This window comes from Podarcis liolepis (genome assembly GCF_965112155.1).
Source record: "Podarcis liolepis genome assembly, chromosome: 10".
NCBI classification, from domain to species: domain Eukaryota; kingdom Metazoa; phylum Chordata; class Lepidosauria; order Squamata; family Lacertidae; genus Podarcis; species Podarcis liolepis.
Window position 1 is genome coordinate 13,792,803 of NC_139562.1, and position 22,620 is coordinate 13,815,422.

General features: G+C 44.1%; 1 protein-coding gene across 7 annotated transcripts in view; it reads right to left on the reverse strand.

The window, feature by feature from the left end:
• SOX5 (SRY-box transcription factor 5) overlaps positions 1-22,620 on the reverse strand; it is a 766,948-nt gene that overhangs the window by 594,835 nt on the left and 149,493 nt on the right. For all 7 annotated transcript variants that reach the window (XM_083461132.1, XM_083461137.1, XM_083461148.1 and 4 more), the window contains exon 2: positions 17,573-17,752. The gene's annotated coding sequence lies outside the window, so the exon portion shown is untranslated. The remainder of the gene's footprint in view (positions 1-17,572; positions 17,753-22,620) is intronic.

Genomic DNA, 22,620 nt, shown 5'->3' on the forward strand with positions numbered 1-22,620 from the left:
CCAGAGAGTGCAAGAGAAAGTGCAAGGAATAGCTGGCCTCATTTGATAAAGCCAGTGGCGTAGCGTGGGGGGTGCAGGGGGGGCCGGCCGCACCGGGTGCAACATCTGGGGCTTAGGGTTAGGGGGTGCAAATCCACGGGTTAGGGGGTGCAAATTACTTGCCTTGCCCCGGGTGCTGACAACCCACGCTACGCCACTGGATAAAGCCCTACCTGAACTTGGCAAAAGAAATCACCAACGAAAGGCAGAGTCTGTAAACACCTTGGCATTGCTTCTGTATCACTTTGCGTCCAATGGCGCAAGTGCCAATGCATAAGGTACCATAGGCGTTTGGCTTCCACTTCACCAATAACAGACCTTATATAATAACCCTGCTTCATAGCATCTTGGGATGGCGGTGATTCAAAACAAACCATCCTGCTCGATGGTCCATTAAGTGTAATTCATGGTGACATGACATGGAGAATCAGCCACTGAAGGGTATTTTATTAATTAATTAATTGGTCACTTTATTTTGCTCAGAGCAACCCAAAGGGATTTATAACCAGCCAAACAGAGACGCAGACAAACCCGCAGCCCATAAGATACTTTGAAATCAAGAGGAAAAACATCCCACCCACTTCGAGAAGGCCACAGATAACTAAGAGGCCAAAGGCTTGGTTATAGAGGAAAGTTTTTGCCTGGGGCCTAAATATATGCAATGAAAGCACCAGGAGGGCTTCCCTGGAGAGAGCCACTGCAGAAAAGTCCTGTTCTCTTGTTACCACCCTAGATCTCTTGGGGTGAAGGCACATGAAGAAAAGTCCCAGACGACAATTGCAGGGTCCAGGCTGGTTCATATGGGGAGAGGCAGTCTTTGGGGTATTGCAGTCCTCAGCCATTTCAGGCTTTATAGGTCAAAACCTGCACTTTGAATTGAGGCTGGCAACTAATTGGCAGCCAGTGCAGTTGGGCCAGGATATCAGGTCAGAACTGTGCACAAGCTTCACCCTCCATCCAAACAACCACATTTTAATGTGTGGCACGTATAAAATTATTAACCCCACTCCACGTTGTAGTTTTGGAAAAAAACAAAAGCCTTTCATTTTGCAGGTAATTGTAGCCTTAGGCAAATGTAACTTACAATCACTGGTGAAGAAGATTCGCTTTGGTGAATTAGAAATCGTAAGAGTTATTTCACTAGAAAAAAGGGAAGATATAAAGAAGCTCAAATGATTAATAAGGGTGCGTTTTGCCTTTCTCTCTCTTTTTTTAAAGAAAAAATTAATTCGATGACATGAAAGCCCAAATCCTTGTGTGTTATAGACTTCTGTGATCCTGCTTTTGTTCCAGAAATTTTGATGGGGGGGTTGGAGAGAGAGAGAGAGAGAAGAGAGAGAGGAAGTAAAACTAGTTCATTTGTCTGTGTAAAAAGCAGGATGGGGGGGGGGCGGAGTGCGAGACAGAAAAAGTTGGCCATAACCGAAGGGCCTTGGCTCCAGCTGAGTGGCTGTTATTATGACAGCGAAGGTGCACCACACGATCAAATCATAGCACTAAACCTTGTTACAAGGCCTTTTACAGCTGCAATATCTGGGTTACATGGAAACCCGCCGTAGAGCCTCCCTCTACGATGAAGTAAATGTCATTCCGACTGGCATCTTCTCTTCTAGCGAGTAATTTCTCTCAGCTGATAAATCGATACCGGGGGTGGGGGGTGGGGGGGGAGAGACAAATGAGGCAAGCACAATGGCCACATTGAGGATCACAGTTTTATTCGTTTCAGAGCCCCCGTAGCAAAGTATTATTATTTTTTAAACACACACATCCAGGTATAAATTGATGCATTTGAGCTTAAGAGAGAAAGAGAGAGAGAGAGACTTAAAGAGAGGGGGACAGTCTGGAAGATGAAAAGAGAAGAGATTCTGCAAGTCTGCGCATCTTGTAGGCAAGGGGCGAGGCGGTCAATCCCCGATATTGATCTAAATTAATCTCCAAACCAAATGCAAAATAAAACTTGGACGGAGGTGGGAAATGTTCCAGGAAGCCGAAATTATATCAAATGCTTTTAAACAATGACACAATGGACATCATTCGTAGATGGTCAGGCACATGTAAATGCTATGGCAATTTATCTCCCATTTTCCCCGCTTGATATAGTCACTGCATGCCCAAATTAAGAACATAAGGTGTCCCATAAGCATGGCAGCCCTACCATTAGGCAGAGTGAGGCAGCCCCCCTCAGGCAGCTGATCTGGAGTGTCATGAATGAGCAGAAAGTTTTGCTTCCAGGGAAAGGCGCTTGTGGGCTTTGCTGCCTCAGGTGACAAAATAACTTGACCAACCTTGGCTACTATGTATCTTGACTTTGGCGAGGGGTGTTACTGCTGCACCTCAGGCAGCAAAATGTCATGGACCACCCCTGCCTGTGACAACTTGCCCAAAGAGAGCCCTGCTGGTTCAGGCTAATAACACAATTTCTGGCATGACTGTGCTGCCTGCCAGTGAAGTTTATAAGCTCAGTACAAAGTAATAGTTTTGACGTATAAAGCCTCATGGGGCTCAGGACCCCAGTTCTTCAAAGACCACCTCTCCCCACATGAACCAACCCAGACCCGGCGATCAGCATCCCTGACCCACCGGATCCTATTTGATCTAGCCAGCTTCCTGATTGCAGTTTTGTTTATTAAAAAGAAGTGGGCTAAAACCCACATGGCTGACTGCCAATATGAATGTGGAGAGGAAAGGAGGAGGGGGGAAAGTTGGATGCTAAGTTTGAAGTACAGTGGTACCTTGGGTTATAGACGCTTCAGACTCTGCTAACCCAGAAATAGTACCTTGGGTTAAGAACTTTGCTTCAGGATGAGAACAGAAATCGTGCAGTGGCGGCACAGCAGCAGCAGAAGACCCCATTAGCTAAAGTGGTGCTTCAGGTTAAGAACAGTTTCAGGTTAAGAACAGACCTCCAGAATGAATTAAGTTCTTAACCTGAGGTACCACTGTACTAAGTTAAAAGTACCAAGCTAAATTACAAATACTGTACAGTGGTACCTCAGGTTACATACACTTCAGGTTACATACGCTTCAGATTACAGACTCCGCTAACCCAGAAATAATGCTTCAGGTTAAGAACTTTGCTTCAGGATGAGAACAGAAATTGTGCTCCGGTGGTGCGGCGGCAACAGGAGGCCCCATTAGCTAAAGTGGTGCTTCAGGTTAAGAACAGTTTCAGTTAAGTACGGACCTCCGGAATGAATTAAGTACTTAACCCAAGGTACCACTGTATATGAAGCATTTCACTTCTTTGTAACAAGCGGACAAGACCAATAGCGGGTCCAGCGGTCAAGAAGTTTCTGGTTTCTGCACATGCTGTATAAGGAAGTGAAGGACAGATGGGGCTTGTCAACCTGGGAAGGTAATGTATCTAGGAGAAGGAAAACTCTGTTCCTAAACCTCTGCTGCCTGTCTTTTGGAGGAAAAAAGGACTAAGGAGTAAACCAGTCTTCCTCAACCTCGGACCTCCAGATGTTTTGAGACTACAGTTCCCATCATCCCTGACCACTGGTCCTGCTAGCTAGGGATGATGGGAGTTGTAGGCCAAAAACATCTGGAGGGCCAAGGTTGAGGAAGCCTGGAGTAAACCCTACACAATCTAGACTGGAGTCCCTAATACGGTTGAATGATGCCTTGTATACCTTCTTCTGGCAACTTCTGCAGCCCTGCTGCTGCCAAATGTCCTGCTCTGCTTTCCTTTGGACCACATTCCTTTGGATCAGTGATGCTGATGGGGAGGTGGGTGGTCTTGTCACCTGGGCAGCCCAGGACTTCCATACATACTGCCCAGGCTTGTGCCCCGGGGAGGTCACTTTGGTGCTGCTAACACAGCACCACACAGCAGTGGTGCTGCTAACACAGCACCACAACACTTTGGTGCTGCTAACACAGCAGTTTGACTTGTTCACATAGGAGACAGTGATGGCCACCAGCCTAGATGGTTTTCAAAGAGGACCAGATTAATTCATGGCAGAGACGGCTATCAATGGCAACTAACCAAATGGCTAAGCTCTGACTCCACTGTCCAAGGTAGCAATGATTCTGAATACCAGCTTGTGGCAGCCGCAGGAAGGGAGTTTCTTGCCTAGGTCACCATCAACTCTGCTCCCGTGGCCCTGGGGGAGATGAGGGGTGTCTGAAAGCAGGTCAGAAACCTATGCACTGGTGTGGAGGACATCCAGTCTGATGGCTCCTCCACATCACTGGCAGCATGAAATGCCTGGGTATAGAGTGATATATAAATTCAAAAAAGTATAAAAATAATAACATGGAGATAAGCTGGAGGGTCCAGCTCCCTTCACTCCACATCTGAGAGAGCCAGTGTTCAAGGTCTGGGCAGGACTAAACTCTAACCTGGGCCTGGGTCTCTTCCAGGGAGCCAGCGTGGTGTAGTGGTTAAGAGCGGTGGACTCGTAATCTGGTGAACCAGGTTCGCTTCCCCGCTCCTCCACATACAGCTGCTGGGTGACCTTGGGCTAGTCACACTTCTCTGAAGTCTCTCAGCCCCACTCACCTCACAGAGTGTTTGTTGTGGGGGAGGAAGGGAAAGGAGAATGTTAGCCGCTTTGAGACTCCTTCGGGTAGTTATAAAGCGGGATATCAAACCCAAACTCCTCTTCTTCTTCTTCCAACTTTTTAATTCTATGATCTCAGAGATCAACATGAGAAGTCGTAGATGCGTACCTGAACAAACAGTATTCCTCCGTGTGAAATTAACATATCAATAAATGCATTCAAGGGGGGGGGGGAATACATACACATACATACCATTAGACCTCAAAACTGAAGAGGCAGGTTACCTTTTAGCCCAACTTTCATTTCATGCTCTGCTCGCAATATTGGAGACTAAAGGGAAGGAGAAATTGGGGGGGGGGCAACCTTCTCTCTAATTTCTCTCTGCATCCATCCTCCCCATCTCCTCTTTCATGAGCTGACCAAGGAGATGAAATCTGGGTACTTTAATTACCATTCCCAGCCAACCGCCTGGCCTTTGATATGGAAATACCACTTCAACTCTGGCTCTGCCGCTGCTGCTCTGCTGCCTGTCCCCTTCCTCCTTCCAGCCTTCCCAGATGAATTTTAAGCAGCCTTGGAAGACACACACACACACACACACACACACACACACACACACACACCACCTGATAGCAAGAACGAGTGAGAACATGTACAAAGGGTGACTTCCTGGCCACTGTGATGGTGGCCGTCATCTCTGGGGAGGGAGGGACTGGGGACTTACTTTTTCTGCATGCCCCGCACCCTGCTGTCAGCATTTCTTCTGGACCTCAATTCACATTAAAGGGGAGAAAAGGGAGGAAGAGGAGAAAGGAGGGGAAGAGAGAAGAGAGGCATTTGAAGAGCTGTCATGTACAGTTACCCTGTTATTGTCATCTGCCTGCTGCATGACTCGCGGCTCTGCTATAATTATTAATTGCACTTGTCAACTGTCATTAATTCCTCTTTAGCATCCCTGTCTTGGAGTAATTAGACAGAACAGCCTCACTGCACTCATTGTTTGGAGAGGCCCCTGAAAAGAGCCCGGTGGGCTTTGATGGGAGAGACAACCATGGCTAATAGAATAGAGATACCTTGAATGTAATCCTGTCTAAGGGAAGTGATGGGGGGGGGGATTTGACTGCTAGGGACTGGGTTTGGATCAGGACCATCCTTTCGGCAAGTGATTGAGGAGTCAACGTTTTCCTACTCAAAGCACCAGTCCAAGGAACCTATGGAGGAGATGAAGGTAACTCCGCAGTTAGGTCTACTTGCATCACCCTGAGCAGAGGATGAGGCAACGGAGGCCTCTGGTGAGAGGATGGGTGGTGCCATGCTGCGGTTGGGAGGAGTCTCATTTGAATGCACTCCTACATTGGCCTGGATAGCTCAGTTGGTTAGAGCGTGGTGCTGGTAACGCCAAAGTTGCAGGTTCGATCCCCATAAGAGACTTGGGAGCAAATTGAAAAATTAGCACAGTGGGGAGTGGCCTGGGCTCCAACATTTCTTCCTGATGTGTTGGAATTTATTTTTTATGGGTTATTTATTTATTTATATATATACAAAAAGTAGGGTAATTAAGACACTGCACCTGCAATCCAAAGTGGTCCAACCCACTCTTCTACCTTCGGGAAAAAATCATAGAAGACACTACTAACGGGGAAAGGAGAGGTGGATTCTCAAAGATGCACAACATTGGGTTACAGGCCATGGCGGAGGCCCAGAGCTGTCCATTTAAGTGCCTTTGAGAGCCAGTGTGGTGTAGTGGTTAAGAGCGGTAGTCTCGTAATCTGGGGAACCGGGTTCAATTCCCCGCTCCTCCACATGCAGCTGCTAGGTGACCTTGGGCCAGTCACACTTCTTTGAAGTCTCTCTGCCCCACTCACCTCACAGAGTGTTTGTTGTGGGGGAGGAAGGGAAAGGAGAATGTTAGCCGCTTTGAGACTCCTTAAAGGGAGTGAAAGGCGGGATATCAAATCCAAACTCTTCTTCTTCTTCTTCTTTAAGAAAGATCTTTTCAAAATGTAGCGTAACAGCTCTATCCCACTGCAGAGTGCAGCTTCTGCCCAAGCTATGATAGCCTTTGAAAGTCCAGACCTGCTCATCATCAACAAAACCATCATTTTCCTCTTCCAACTCTCTGCAATGAAGGGTGCTTAAGTTTAAGTGAGGATTTATAGTTCTGCTATATTTTTAGTTTGGTAGGGATGATTTTTGCCCAAGGCAGGTTAAAGAAGAGGATTTTTTTCCCCCAAGGAAGAAAGCTTTCCTCAAAGGGATTAAAAAGCTAGTTAAATGACCATCACGAAGGTCATTATAGCAATAAGATTTTTTTTTCCAAAAAAAAAAAAAAAAACTCTGGCAGTCTCTCACTCTCTTGGATTACTTTGATATTTTACTTTTCTGACTTAAGAGAATAAGAACATTTGTGATTTTTCCAAGTAAGCAGCTATAGCTTAACTTAGTGGTTATCCCCCAGCCAATCAGGATGTTAAAGGGCTCCCCTCCCATCGTATAGTAATATGGGCCAAAGTATATATATATATAAATATTTCTCAAAAACCCTTTTAGGTCATTATGCCAGGGAGTTATTAGGTTGGAAAAGAGCTTCTAGGCAAATGATGCAATTCACAAACCTTTTACACCAGAAATAATGGTTGGATTATTTCTGCCTCACAAGCATTCTTGGGGTCTTGATTTCTTTTTTATTTTTGGAGTTCCTACACAAAAGGCAATGTTCCTTTGCTGTTGAGTAATAACACAGAGCAGTTTAAAAGGTGAAAGGAACCTCAACACTGAATAGGGAGATTGTAATTAAAGTTACAAACGTGGTAATGAGAGCAGGTTGTTTTGAATTGGGGAAAGAAGATCTTAATTTTCTCCTTAGGGTTCTTTCTTCCCCTGACCACCCCTCCCTTCTTTGCTCACATTGTTATTTTCCGCTGCCAAGGATGCCCGATTCTTCTAAGTCCCCTTTATGCTTAATTATGTGTAGGTAAGGAAGCAGGTTAGATTTGGTTTGGGTCATGCTTGAACACAGAGGTAGGCAACCTAAGGCTCGGGGGCCAGATGCGGCCCAATCGCCTTCTCAATCCAGCCTGTGGACAGTCCAGGAATCAGTGTGTTTTTACATGAGTAGAATGTGTCCTTTTATTTTAAACACATCTCTGGGTTGTTTGTGGGGCATAGAAGAAGAAGAAGAAGAAGAAGAAGAAGAAGAAGAAGAAGAAGAAGAAGAAGAAGAAGAAGAGGAGGAGGAGGAGTTTGGATTTGATATCCCGCCTTTCACTCCCTTTAAGGAGTCTCAAAGCGGCTAACATTCTCCTTTCCCTTCCTCCCCCACAACAAACACTCTGTGAGGTGAGTGGGGCTGAGAGACTTCAAAGAAGTGTGACTGGCCCAAGGTCACCCAGCAGCTGCATGTGGAGGAGCGGAGACGCGAACCCGGTTCCCCAGATTACGAGACTACCGCTCTTAACCACTACACCACACTGGCTCTCGATTCATTCATTTTTATTCCAAAATATCGTCCGGCCCACCACATGGCCTGAGGGATGGTGGACCAGCCCACAGCTGGAAAAGGTTGCTGACCCCTGCTTTAACACAAATCTTCCCAATTTGCACTTCCTACCACAATTTGCAAACCAAAACCCAACTACACTTCAAAATCCATGCTTCTTTCATCATTCTGGTTTGAAGAAATCTCTGAAATAATTAAATCACTTCTTTAAGCCTTCCCATAACTGTCATTGCTAAATATGTGGACTGATCACGTGAAAAGCTTGTCACTCTAAAGAACTTTTGTCATGGGTGCTGGCTGCAGCTAGGGCTTCAATAACCCAGCAATGGAAAACCTTGAAAAAGATATATTTGTCTTCATGGTATAAGAACTTAGGGAACTTTAGCTGTTGCAGAAAAAATAATAATAATAATAATAATAATAATAATAATTAATAAAGTGCATGTTTCCAGAGAGATGGAGGTTCAGAATGTCATCTGTTGGGAGTTTATTTCTTATGTTTCAGACTTCGGTGCCCAACATTTACCATCCATGGCAGTTCAGGATATATGGAAGCCTTGGTATGTTACCATTTCTTCCTCTTATTTTTTTGCTTGCTTTCCTGTTACATTGAACAGTGCCCTACAACTGCACCTTTGGGGTGATTTTTTGTTTCAATACTTCCTTTTTCATTGTAACATAATGACCATTATTATGCTACAATAAAAAAGAAGAACTAAAACAAAAATACTCATTTGCCCACATTTTTCAAGATCGTTCTCTAGCCAGATATACATATATGTATATGTTAGGGGAAAGTTTGCATAGAAATGTGAAAGCATATTAGTAGATTCAGTTAGGTAGCTGTGTTGGTCTGACGCAGTCAAAATAGAAATAATAAAAAGTAAAAAAATGTCTTATAGACCAACAAAGTTTGTTCTAGTATAAGCTTTCATGTGCATGCACACAGATATTAGTGGAAACTACTTGCAAGAAGGTGTTGATTTGGCAGAATTGCAGACAAAGATGTATTTATTAAGAGAAAATGCAAAAATGTGGAGAGCTGGAAAAAATGAGAAATAGAGGGAAATTATAATTGACAGACTCGGCCAATTTCCTCAATCTCATGTCTGGCTAGTGGGGACCATGCTGATGGGGGAAGTTGTGCAGCTTCGCTGACCTTGCCCCCCATATCTAGAGGGAAAACCATGGGTCCGTGCCCTGCTGCGTTGCCCCGTGGTTCTGCAGAACCCCCTGTGAATTGGACTTTGCTATATTTGAGACCCTCTTGAACAGAGAAGGTTGGTCCATTAGCGCATTGGGGCACTGCCTTACCAATCTCAGTCTGCAAATCTTAGCCATGGAAGGAAAGGGGCACACACAGAGAGAGAAAGCGGTGATTTTGCACACACGCACACACACACAGGGAATGAACCTATCACATACAGAGAAAGGGGCAATTACATACACATGCACACTCACAGAGCTTCCCATCTGTCTGGTGCAGGTCAGCAATAAAACTGGTGTCAGTGACATTAACTCTTTATGCAAAGAAACCAAGTGATCATAGCAACTCTTCCCCGTAGGTCTTGCCACAATGAGGCAGTCATGAAAACTGAAGGTCCCCACCTTCCCACTGCCCTGTAAGGCTCCTTCCCCAGCACCCTAAGGCTCTGCTTTCTTGTTACTCATTGCCCTGTCCTTCTCATTTCTCTGTGTGTTCTGGGAGTCCAAGGATGAGGGGAACTGGTCGCAGCAGGAGGGGGAGACTGCCTGGCTTCTTCAGCAGCCTGCCTCATCTCTGTCTCCCCCTCCTCTCCTGCCTCTCATTCAGGACTTCTCTCTGCCACAGCCTCTTCCTGCTCACTAAACCCTGTTGCCCCTTCAGCCTCCAACACCTCCTCCTCCTAGTCTTCTCCCTCTGACCTCTCATTGTTGCCCCACCACCAACCCCCTGGCTCTGAACCTTCTTCCCCTGGGGGTTCCCCAGATGGTGTCTCCTACCACTCCTCTGAATCCAGCCAGTGCTTTTTTCTGAGGGGACGCATACTCCTAAACATTTTGTGAATCTAAATTTGGTTTCATTGAGGGGCACTATTTCAATATGAGTAGGAAAATGAGAGTAAGCCCCAAACATTTTTTTTTTAGAAGAAAAGCACTGCATCCAGTCAGTCCTTGACACTTACAAGCATTCCTGGTGTGGTCCTTCGCTTTAGTCTCAGTGTTCTCATTACATAATTCAGTAGAGAGGACAGGTGGAAGGCAAAACTAGAATTAGTTGACTCTACCCTGTGATTGGCTCTGGCGCCACCTACTGGTGGCCTCCCTGTCCTCCACCCTACTAGTTCCAATGTGCACCAGCCATCACAGCTCTTAAAACACCTTGGCCTTTTCCTCCATCTTCTTCCCGTGCCAGACGCAGTATGTCTTTTTGACTTGCCACGTCCATTTCTCTTAGCCTCATTGACTTCCACCTAATCACAACTGAGCTTCTTGGAAGCCTTTTTTACAGGGTCAATCAAGAAATTATGGGCAATTCGCATTTAAATAGATATTCCCAAAATTTGCTGATCACTGGGGGCGGGTGTCTGTTTTTGTCCCAGAGATCACATAAAATATTACATTAGGGGGTGGGGGAGCTGTGGTACAAAGAAGAAAACAAAGGGAACGGTAACAATGTGGCCAAGCACCTCGAATCTTCTAATTTATGTAGAATGGATTATTACTTCGACAACTTGACCCCGGGCAAAAGTTCCTCAGCTGAGAAGATTTACAATCTAATTATGCAGCAAGTTCTGCTGTGGCAGTTTGGGTCTTCTATTACATTACATTACATTAGCTAAAATAGCTGCTTCCTCACTCTCTTGGTGTTCCATGCACTCCAATCGTCTGCATCTTTCTACTCTTTGGCTGCTTTTAGTTAAAATATACATATTTATGCTGATGCCTTCTTGCTCACAACAGCAGCCGCGGGATTAAGCAGTTGATGCTTTACATGTTCTGCAATTTGGGAACTCCCTCTCAGCTGAGTGACTTTAAAGGACCATCAAAGTATTTTTCATAATTTTTCCAATGACCATTTTCGCTCCCCCTACCCCAACTTGTCCACAAATAACTCCATGAGAAAGCCTGGAGCTAAGATCTGTTTTGTTTTCCCGTGATTCTTCCCTGCAAGCACATCTAGTTCACTATAGGGCATAGCAACACCGGGATTCTTTTTGCTCTTAAATATATTGCACAGTATGGGGATTCCAGCATACAAAGACACCTGAATATTGTTTTAGACCACGCAGCCATCAAACCTGGCATTGGTTATTCTAGCTGGTGGTGGCTAGGGGTGAACAAGGGTCATCTAAGTCTAGCCTCCTGCAATGCAGGAATGTCAATTTTGCACATATTCACTCATCAATCTGTTTCATCCCATATCCACATTAACCCAATGTGCAGCAGAATTCATATTTAATAATAATAATAATAGGCCGGGCTCAGGGCGGCTAACAAGCAATTATAAAAACAAGTTGAATGAATACAATTTAAAAACAAGATTAAAATACAATATGAAAACATTAAAACACAGCTTCATCACAGGAGGAGAAAGGAAAAAAGAAAGAGGGGGGAATCAAATTGACTCCAAGCCAAAGGCCAGGCGGAACAACTCTGTCTTACAGGCCCTGCGGAAAGAAATCAGATCCCGCAGGGCCCTGGTCTCATGAGGCAGAGCGTTCCACCAGGCTGGAGCCAGAGTTGAAAAAGCCCTGGCTCTGGTTGAGGCTAATCTAACTTCCTTAGGGCCCGGGACCTCTAAGGTGTTGTTATTTATGGACCTTAAGGTCCTCCGTGAGGCATAGCGGGAGAGGTGGTCCCATAGGTACGAGGGTACTAGGCTATGAAGGGCTTTAAAGGTCAAACCAGCACCTTAAATCTGACCCTGTACTCTACCGGGAGCCAGTGCAGCTGGAAAAGCACTGGGTGAATAGGCTCCCATGGCAGGGACCCGTGAGGAGCCTCGCTGCAGCATTCTGCACCCACTGAAGTTTCTGGGACAGCTTCAAGGGTAGTCCCACGTGCAGCGAGTTACAATAATCAAGCCTGGAGGTGACTGTTGCATGGATCACTGTGGCCAGGTCGGGGTGGGAAAGGTAAGGGACCAACTGCATTCAAATGTATTTTATCAAAACATACAGATTTGTGCACGTATTTTAGCTTATCATGTGCATTTTAAGACACTTCAGTAGGCTTTTTGAGCTAAGCACTATATCACAAAATTTAGAGTAGTGTGAAATCTAAAGGATAATTATGTTTGATCCATATATTCATCCTAGGAGGTGCTCCTCTAGTAAGTTCTCTCTGGAATACATGGAAACTGAATTCTTCAAATATCCATCACTCAGAATAGCCACTCAATGGTAAGCTAGCTCTGTATACATATTTGATTGCATGCAGAAAATTCATTTCTACTCCACAGGTCTCATGTGGAATGCTTACTCCTTACTCCAAGGGTATCCAATCATCTGGGAGTACAGTTGGAAATCTAAGAGACTGCAGCAGGCCCCACAAAATGCCCAGATAGAATTACTAATAGCAATGCACAGCACTGCCAGCACCCCATAGCAGGCAAAACACCTCTATGCCTACAAAAATAATAAACCACAATGCAAGCAAGCTCCCCAGAAACAGGCAATCTACCCCAAATCAGACAGTAGTGCCCCCACACTTGATAGCATCATGTCCTGCCCTCACTTTATCCTTGAATTCTGACTATCCCAGACAAATGTTCAAAATGTCCAAAACCTCACAGACACACCTGCAAATGCAGACTAACTCCTAAATGTGTTTATCAGCATTTATTTCTGTATTTCCCTATTTTTCAGACATATACCAAGACATATATCAAGGAATTTTAACCAAAACTATTCTGAATCTTCAGACAATTACAAAAAAATAATAAAATCATCTTGTTAGCTTTCCATTGTGAAGGTTATTGCTCAACGAATTTCAGAAAACTTCCTTCTTCCCTCTCCTTTTCTTACGGTAAATGTCATCAATTTAGAAAATGTTGACATTTACCATCATTTATGGTGCCTACCCTTCCCAACATGGGAATTGTGCCAGCAGGGAGTGTGATCATCAGAGAGCCCAATGTAGTTCTGATGCTCCGTTTCCTATAATGCCTTGGCTTTCTTCATGCACTAGGAAGCATCCTCCTCCAAGCATTTAAGAGATCAAGGGGAGAAATTATGATGCTATTAGGTGCTTTTAATAAGGATGAAATCTATGACATGCCTAGGATTGCACTGTAAATCTTGTCCTCATCCACAGCTAACAGATATGTTCCATGTCACAGATGTACTGTAAATGTTAAAGACAAACCTCACAATATTAAGCATTTCTAACATTTACCGAAGGCCTCCTAAAATAAATGTTAAGAATAACTGGTAAGAGTCAGCATTCACCAGTTCATTTGTAAATAGATATTGGCTATAATTCCCACTCACCCTTAGAAAGCAAGGAGTTGGAAGTTCCAAGTTCTAAGGAACAACATTTGGTTTTTAGGCAGTCAAAATACCGAAAAGAAAGAAGTGGTTCTTTCTCAACGGCTGGCAACCTCTGCCGCACCAAAGGCCTTAAAGTCAAACTCAAAGTGAGCCATTACTCTGTGACCCTTAATTATTCAGAAATAGTTTAGCAACTGGCAGAAATACTTTATCCTCCCTATAAAGTATGCATTTTGCTGTCTAGATATGTGACCCCCGCTGATGGGTGAAAAGTGATTTCTTGTTTGATAAACTCACTTAGAAGTGAAGGCTGATTAATTGCAGTTAGGAGTCAAAGGTGAATCAGAGAGCTGCTGGAAATAAAAAGAAACCTTTTATATAAGATGATATATTCAAATATATACTGATGTAAAATACCACTCTGTGATTGTCAATAAAATGGGGGCACAGTGTCCTTCAGACCACAAGCTGAACACTTAGGATTATATAATTTTTTAAAATGGGAGTTTTCCTTTATGAGCTGTGCATAAGGCTTGGTCTGTAATGCAGCAGAATGAAGTGGTAGAGTCCTGAGGTGGAGCGGACGTCAGATTGCATGTGGAGGTACACCATTTACAAAACTAAATGCCCAACTAAAGCAAACCAACCCCATACTGGAAGAAAAATACGGTACTTTACAAAGAAAATGGTTCTAAGTCAGGCCTAAGTCTGTTCTGGTTCAGTGCGAGATTTCTACTTGCAGGGAGACCGGTCAGCGTTCAGAAATGATTTTACCCACCTCCCATGTGAAGTGGAACAATCCATTGCACCGCCTCATCTTCTTCCATGCACATGCTAAGTCTAAGGTCTAACCCTCACTGGGTGGTAAACCTGTCTTGACTGTACCACCTTGGACTCATGAGGGCTCATGATCAAATGTTCCTTTATTTTATTTTATTTTTAAAAAAACAATCTTACCTACAGAAAACTAGTCTGTCAGGGTGAAGGCTAAACTAGAAAGCTACTGAAAGAGATGCTAGATTTCTATATGAAGGGAATTCTTGTGTGGAATAGCATTTTGTCAGATGAGGCCCCCACTTGCTGCCTGAGGTGGTACAGATCAGGTACAGGATTATCTGAGAAGAATTAGGCCTCAGGTAGACTGCCTGTGTATACAAAGAGACAGAGAATAGTTGGTTGTGGTCATGAAAGGCCAAAAGCACCCAAAATAGCTGAGAAGAATGCTTCTCACTTTTGAATTATGGTGCTGGAGGAGACTCTTGAGAGTCCCATGGACTGCAAGAAGATCAAACCTATCCATTCTGAAGGAAATCAGCCCTGAGTGCTCCCTGGAAGGACAGATCCTGAAGCTGAGGGTCCAATACTTTGGCCACCTCATGAGAAGAGAAGACTCCCTGGAAAAGACCCTGATGTTGGGAAAGATGGAGGGCACAAGGAGAAGGGGACGACAGAGAACGAGATGGTCGGACAGTGTTCTCGAAGCTACTAACATGAGTTTGACCAAACTGCGGAAGGCAGTGGAAGACAGAAGTGCCTGGTGTGCTCTGGTCCATGGGGTCACGAAGAGTCGGACATGACTAAACGACTAAACAACAACAACAACAACAACAACAACAACAACAACAACAACAACAAATGTTTCTCACATCAGCTAAGAGACATTTCCTATCTAGGTACCAAACTGGCAACACATGAAGTTTGCATGGAAAGGTGTTCTTCATTGCTGCCCCCCAGCTGTGGAGGAATATTCTTTCTCTGGAAGACAATGGGTAGGCCAAATGCAAATGATCAGTCTATAAGCCCTCAATCAGCCTTCTTTACTTGAAGGATCACCTTACTGCAGAAGAGGAACTTTTACAAAACTTTATTGTCTGTTCTGCACTTGTAAGCAACCAATCCTTTAGTGTGGCAACACCTACTTTCTGAAATTCCCTGCCTATTCACACGACACAGTTCTCTTCATTGCACTGTAACTTTATAGCAAAGTATAGTGAGGAACACTGAAAGACTGAGACACTGATGTGACTTCAAGGCTGGATTACTGCAATGCACTCTGTGTGGGACTTCCCTTGTGGTTGTTTTGGAAACAGCATAAAAAAATTCCTTCCAGTAGCACCTTAAAGACCAACTAAGTTAGTTCTTGGTATGAGCTTTTGTGTGCATGCACACTTCTTCAGATACACTGAAACAGAAGTTGCCAGATGCTTCTATATAGTGAGAAGGTGGGGAGGGGTATTACTCAGAAGGGTGGTGGGAATGGGAGATTGGCAGATAGCTGAGATGAGCCTGTTGACGACTCTTAACGACTGCAATAGGTCTTACAGGAAAAGGCAAGGGGTGAGAAGGTGAAAAATGGCTTAGTCATGTATAATGAGATAAGAATCCAATGTCTTTGTTCAGACCAGGTCTCTCCGTGGTTTTAAGTTTGCTCATCTCAGCTATCTGCCAATCTCTCACTATATAGAAGGATCTGGCAACTTCTGTTTCAGTGTATCTGAAGAAGTGTGCGTGCACACGAAAGCTCATACCAAGAACTAACTTAGTTGGTCTTTAAGGTGCTACTGGAAGGAATTTTTTTATTTTGACTATGGCAGACCAACACGGCTACCTATCTGTAATTGGAAACAGCAGTTAGTGTCGAATGCTTTAGCATGATTGATGTCAGGAGTGAGATCCCAGCACTGTATCACATCTCTGGTCAATGATCTGCCCTGGTTGCTGAGCCAACTTCAAATCTTACTAGTAGTACATAAAGCCATTAACAGTATGGAACCAGTAAACATCTCTCAAGCCTTGTCCTTTATGTGTCCGCTTTACCACCTAGATCTGTACAACTTGCACTCTTGCACAATACAATGTTCACTCCACATCTGTTAGGAGTTTAGCATTCAGTGTACCAACAGCAGACACATCCGTTTTGTTGTTTCAGACTCCTGGTAAAAACAATTCCTTTTTGGGAAGCCTACCTGAGCATGTGGGTTAGAAGCGGGTGGCGCTGTGGGTTAAACCACAGAGCCTAGGGCTTGCCGATTGGAAGGTTGGTGGTTCGAATCCCTGCAACAGGGTGAGCTCCCATTGTTCAGTCCCAGCTCTTGCCAACCTAGCAGTTCGAAAGCACGTCAAAGTGCAAGCAGATAAATAGGTACCACTCCAGTGGGAAGGTAAACGGTGTTTCCATGCGCTGCTCTGGTTCGCCAGAAGCGGCTTAGTCATGCTGGCCACATGACCTAGAAAAACTGTCTGCGGACAAACGTCGGCTTCCTCGGCCAGGAAAGCGAGATGAGCACCGCAACCCCAGAGTCGTCTGCGACTGGACCTAACTGTCAGGGGTACCTTTACCTGAGCATGTAAACAAGTTTGGCATACTTGTTTTTATTTTTTTCCTGAACTTATTTGCATATTGCTAATTGCTATAAACTGTTTCACACACACTGCTTAGAGGTTCTTTGCTTATGTGGTTGATGAGTTCCTCAAATAAACAAAAACCAAACTCAGGACCGGGTTTCAAGAGTCCATCTCAGGTACAAAGCCCACTGAGAGGCCTTGGCAAAACCTCTCAGGTAGGGTTGCCATACACCTGGAGTTTCCTGGACCCAGCCAGTATTCAGGCCTCGTAAACAGTATCCGGGCAGAAATCACTGAAATGTCTGCGAAAATCCGGACGTATGGCAGCCCATTTCGGAAGCATAGATTTTGGCAAATTTCATCAAAAATAGCTCAAAAACTCTTTTTTTCTTTTGAGATTTTTGCAATATGGCAACCCTATCTCAGTGAATGTACGTTGCAAGGGTGTTGCAGATATGTAACACTGCTGGGATCTCCTTGATAGAAGGAGGACAGGATCCAAAGGCAAGTTATCACCATCAGTCTTGTTCCATAATCTTTTACACCTTCTGCCCTTCAAATGTCATGTGTGACAGAAAACAAGAGGTTTGTTCCATACCATCAACCCAATAAAACAGAGGATCGTGCCTCAAAACGGAATGTATCATTATATCACAGAGCGGAAAACACAAATCATGGTCATATAGAAATTATTTGAGCGGAATACCTTTTCCAATTTCTGCTTTTGCATTTTCATATCGGGCACCTCTGCGATGTGCACCCTTCACAATATGTGCAATGGGTTTGTTTGCGTTGTCCTACCCAATAGCACTGCGCTGTAGGTTTTCCTAGTCTTCAGAGTCTTCAAAGCACAGTAATGGGAACGGAGTCATTAGCAGGAAAAGGGCTATAAAACAAAAAATAAAAAACAACATATCTGTGAGCATTTTGTATACATTTTGCCATCCAAAATCTTAGACAAATAATCATATCAGTTCAGACAGTTACAGCACCATTCTAACTACATCTACTCAGGAGTAAGTCCTGCTAAATGACTCCCAGTTAAGCAGGATAAAGATTGATGGTTTAATTGATAGAACCTGCATAAACACTGGATCTGAAGGAAAGAGCCTTTGCTTCAGAGATGATGTATTTGTGTGTCACAACAATCATCAACTTACAGAGATTTTTTGAGTCTCTTATGATTGAGTTCATCTGTATTTGGCAGGATTAGAGTGGATGTTTCAGTCTACCATCATTCCAAGTCTTCCTCTGAGAAGGAAACTTAGCAGCAGCCACAAATCCACCCCTGCTACTGTGCCAGTCCCCTCCAGTTTGCCACCTGAGAATAGGGTGTGAGTGTCAGGAACCTCTACACAACTGGGGATTCTTGGCCAATCAGGATCCCTGCTGATGTGTTGGAACTCTGGACTCATGGGGCCAGTGTTAGAAACTCAGACATATAAGCTAGGCACCAAATTTCTCCTTAAACCATGGTTGCGGTCACCAAAACGGAACATCTAGTTGTCATTTTGGGGCAAGTTGGCTCTAAAGCAGTGTTTCTCAACCTGTGGGTCCCCTGATGTTGTTGGACTACAACACCCATTGTCCCTGACCACTGGTCATGCTGGCTAGGAATGATGGGAGTTGTAGTCCAACAACATCTGGGGACCCACAGGTTGAGAAACACTGCTCTAAAGTCTTATCCCCCCCCCCCAATGATAGACTGGCTGTGATTGATTCTCGGTTAACATCTGGTTAGTTCAGAAGACAACCTTGTGCTAGTTAAGAGCTTTGAGAACCAAAACAGGAAAAGTCACTTGATTCAGGCACAGTCAACATATATACAGTGGTACCTCAGGTTAAGTACTTAATTCGTTCCGGAGGTCCGTACTCAACCTGAAACTGTTCTTAACCTGAAGCACCACTTTAGCTAATGGGGCCTCCTGCTGCCACCGCACCACTGGAGCATGATTTCTGTTCTCATCCTGAAGCAAAGTTCTTAACCTGAAGCACTATTTCTGGGTTAGCAGAGTCTGTAACCTGAAGCGTATGTAACCTGAAGCGTATGTAACCTGAGGTTCCACTGTACTGGCCTATTTCGACCTCTTTTTCTTAAGGGTGACATGGACGCATTCATAACATAAGAACATTCTGCACAACTGTGAGCATGGCAGTGGGGTGGGGTAAGTGAAGACAAGCTACAACAATTAACAATAACGTTCACTGCTTCTGCTCAGGCTTAATGGAAAAAGCATTCAGGTTCCTGAAATTCATTCCAACTGTGCAGATAAAATATTAAGGATAGAATTCTACAGGATGTGGCATTAATGTGTTAAAACAGTTAAGATCCAATGGTCCCCCAGGCATGGTCCTCCAGATGGTGGAGATGCCAGGCAGCATCCTGGCATCCGGGCATCTTCACTTGGTTGCAAGTGGCTGATAGCCAGGCGCTAAATGAGCCCGATGCCTGGCTAATTTCAAACACTGCATGGGGCTTAAAGACCCCTTGCTCACCAACAAAATATGGTATGCCTCTCGTCCATTTGCCAAGGAAAGGCACAGGTCTCTTGGGACCAGATTTTGTGTGTTGTTTCCCCCATTAGTCTACAATGTGTGTCTAAGTTAAATAAAAGTTTGCAGTCGTCTAAATGACAGCCATCCTCTGAATTGCCAAAAATGTGTAGCAGCAAGTTTTGCTGCTGTTGAGTGCAGAGGAGGGAGAGGGGAGATTGCAATCTATTTCCCAACCTGAGTCATTTATCCCCTATTAGATAAAAGTATAATAGACTATACCAAAAGGGTCACTGGCCTTCCATTTAATGATATTGCCAGCACCAATCTACATTTTTTCTTTCTCCCGGCTGCATCCCACAACACAGAATAAATGGCTGATCTCTTCACAATAACAGCTGATTTCTATTTATTAAGCTAAAAAGGTCACCATTTTCTACGGCTAGGCCGCCCCGCACTATTGATAATTTTATGCATAAACAAATGGCAAATTTGTGCCACATAAATATGCATTAGCAATTACTTTTTCTCCGGGCAACGCTCACCGCATGCAAATGCATCCCTCTGGTAGGGCTGGGTGGCTTTTGTTTTAGCTCTTGAATGGCCAAACAAAAGAGCACAACAATAATAATAATACACCGATTTTTTTAAAAAAATAAAAAGTAAAAAATAAATGCCAATCAATAGGAAATGCTAATGCAAAGGTAAATGGCAAGAAACTTGCTTGAAAGGAAGAGAAGAAAGAAAAAGAGAAAAGGCAACCAACAAACGTAATGAAAGGGTGGGGGGGGAATATTGCATATGGGCGGCTCTCAATTTTACACCTATTTCAACAATTAAAAAAAAGAAAGAAAGAAAGAAAAAGAAAATCCTGAAATGGCTAAATTGCTCTTGAAATGGTAACAGACAGACTGGCATTAAACCAGACACCAGATGGAGGAAGGAGAAAAATACATACAAGTTGAATAAACACCAAAGAGGACACAAGCGCACATGGGAGGGGTGAGGGAGAAAAAGGGAAAGGAAAAGGTTGGGGATGCATACGCAGAGTTTTGAAGGTAATTTATGCAGTTCTGGAGTTGTCACAGATCCATTCCTGTTTCTGGGTGTTTCGTTTTTAAAAAAATGGAAAATATACCCAAGCATCAAGAAGTTGCTGTCTGAAAAGTAATTGACTTTATTGCAATTGATTGAGATGATTATCTGCATGCACTTGTTTAGAATTTGTTTGTTTGTTTTTTAAATCGATCAGCGTCACACAAAAATAACGTAAAAATGCAATGGGACAGATTGGAAACAGTAAATCCATAATAACAAGGTCCAATGCGATGGCTCTGGGAAAAGCCAGGGCAAAATGATGTACAGTGGTGCCCTGCAAGACGAATGCCTCGCAAGACGAAAAACCCGCTAGACGAAAGGGTTTTCCGTTTTTCGATGCGCTTCACAAGACGAATTTCCCTATGGGCTTGCTTCGCAAAACGAAAAAGTCTTGCGAGTCTTGCGATTTTTTTTGCTTTCCCCCCTTTTTTCTAAGCCGCTAAGCCGCTAATAGCCTTTTAGCCGCTAAGCCTTTAATAGCCGCTAAACCGCTAATAGCGCTAATCCGCTAAGCCGCTAATAGGGTTGCTTCGCAAGACGAAAAAACCGCTAGACGAAGAGACTCGCAGAACGGATTACTTTCGTCTTGCAAGGCACCACTGTATTCACAAGACGTCTGAAGCAACATTCTGTTGGGGCCTTACCTCTTGACACCTTGCCATGATCTTTTAGGCAAACTAACCCAAGTTGTAGGCGTGTGTGATGATGCTTCACTTGAAAGTGGAGGAGCTCCAGCTTCATTAATCTGTATGATGTGGGCAGAAAACCTCAAGTCCGAGAGCCAAAAATGATCCCAGGGCCTCAGGATTCTCCCTCGCTCTATTTCCCTCCCTCACTAGATCCAACAGGACTCTCTTATTCTGGAACAGGACCTGTCCCAGATTTCTGGGAGGACTTATTGGAATCTGCCATGGGTCACATCCAGTTCTGGAAAATCTTAGACCATGTAGAGCCCAATTGCCAAGTCCTAATAAGGTACCCTAATTGATTGATTGTGATTTTATGTAAGCTCTGTTACTTTTATTGTTGTTAGCCGCACTGAGCCCGGCTTCGACTGGGGAGGATGGGATATAAATAAAATTTTATTATTTTTTTATTATTATTACCCAAGCACTGAGAGAACATTGCAAATTCCAAAAGGATAGTCATTTAGCTTCTCGCAGCTAAATGAACAATGCATGCTGCGCCACTTAAACAACCATAGATAACATTGCATGACATATGAGCCAGTTCTTAGGGGCCAAGGCAGTTCCTGCCCCCATGTTTTTTTTTAAGGGGACCGGGCCCCCTCAATGCTCAGAGGGTGTTCGGCTCTGCCCCAGGCTCCTCACAACTACACACATGATGTTGTGCACATGACATCAGGACAATGTGGGGGCACCTCCATCCACGTGAGAAAATGGCGCCTCTGTTGCATGATAATAGCTTTTATAGATCACACCACCTCAAAACATCTTCCACTATGCAATTAGTTAACTGTTATTAATGTGTTCTTTCATTAAGGTGTTAAGGGCTCTTAGCTCTCTCTCTCTGGATCTCAGCGAAGCCTATAGTTTTGTGCCAGACTCCAGATGCAGTTTGGGAGCTTGTCCAGAAATCCACTCCCAAAATTCAGAAGGCTGGGCTTCTCTCCCAGCTTTCACCAAATGCTACAATTAATGGAGGGTATCTGAGAAATAACACTGGCAAAGCGCGCACAAGACACTGTTTTAATTCCATACCCCTATCTTTGAGTAGAAGAGATTGCTACTGAAGTCACATTATCTTCACCCCCTGCTCTAAATAGATCGGTCTTAAATAAATCTCCATATATTATGTCATTCTTCCATAAAGTCATAGACATGAGAACCAAGAATGCTGAGACTCTCAACTCTCCTAGCCCGATATTCTCTCTATTGAAATATATAGACACCCAGAGGAGCCACAGATTCTGCTACCAAAACCTTTCAAAAAGGAAGCAGTCTCCCTATTGGCTGTAGCTTTCTGGTGGGGAATAATTAGAAGGAAAAAACAATGTGCCAAACTGATGCACAGCATTCACGCAAATGTTAAATCCTGTTGAAAAATGCCTGTTTTTCAGAGCTTTGGGTACTTTTTGCAAAAATGTTGCCTTCATTCACTCTCGTGCTCAACTGCTTTCACTTGTTCTTTGTGATATCACTG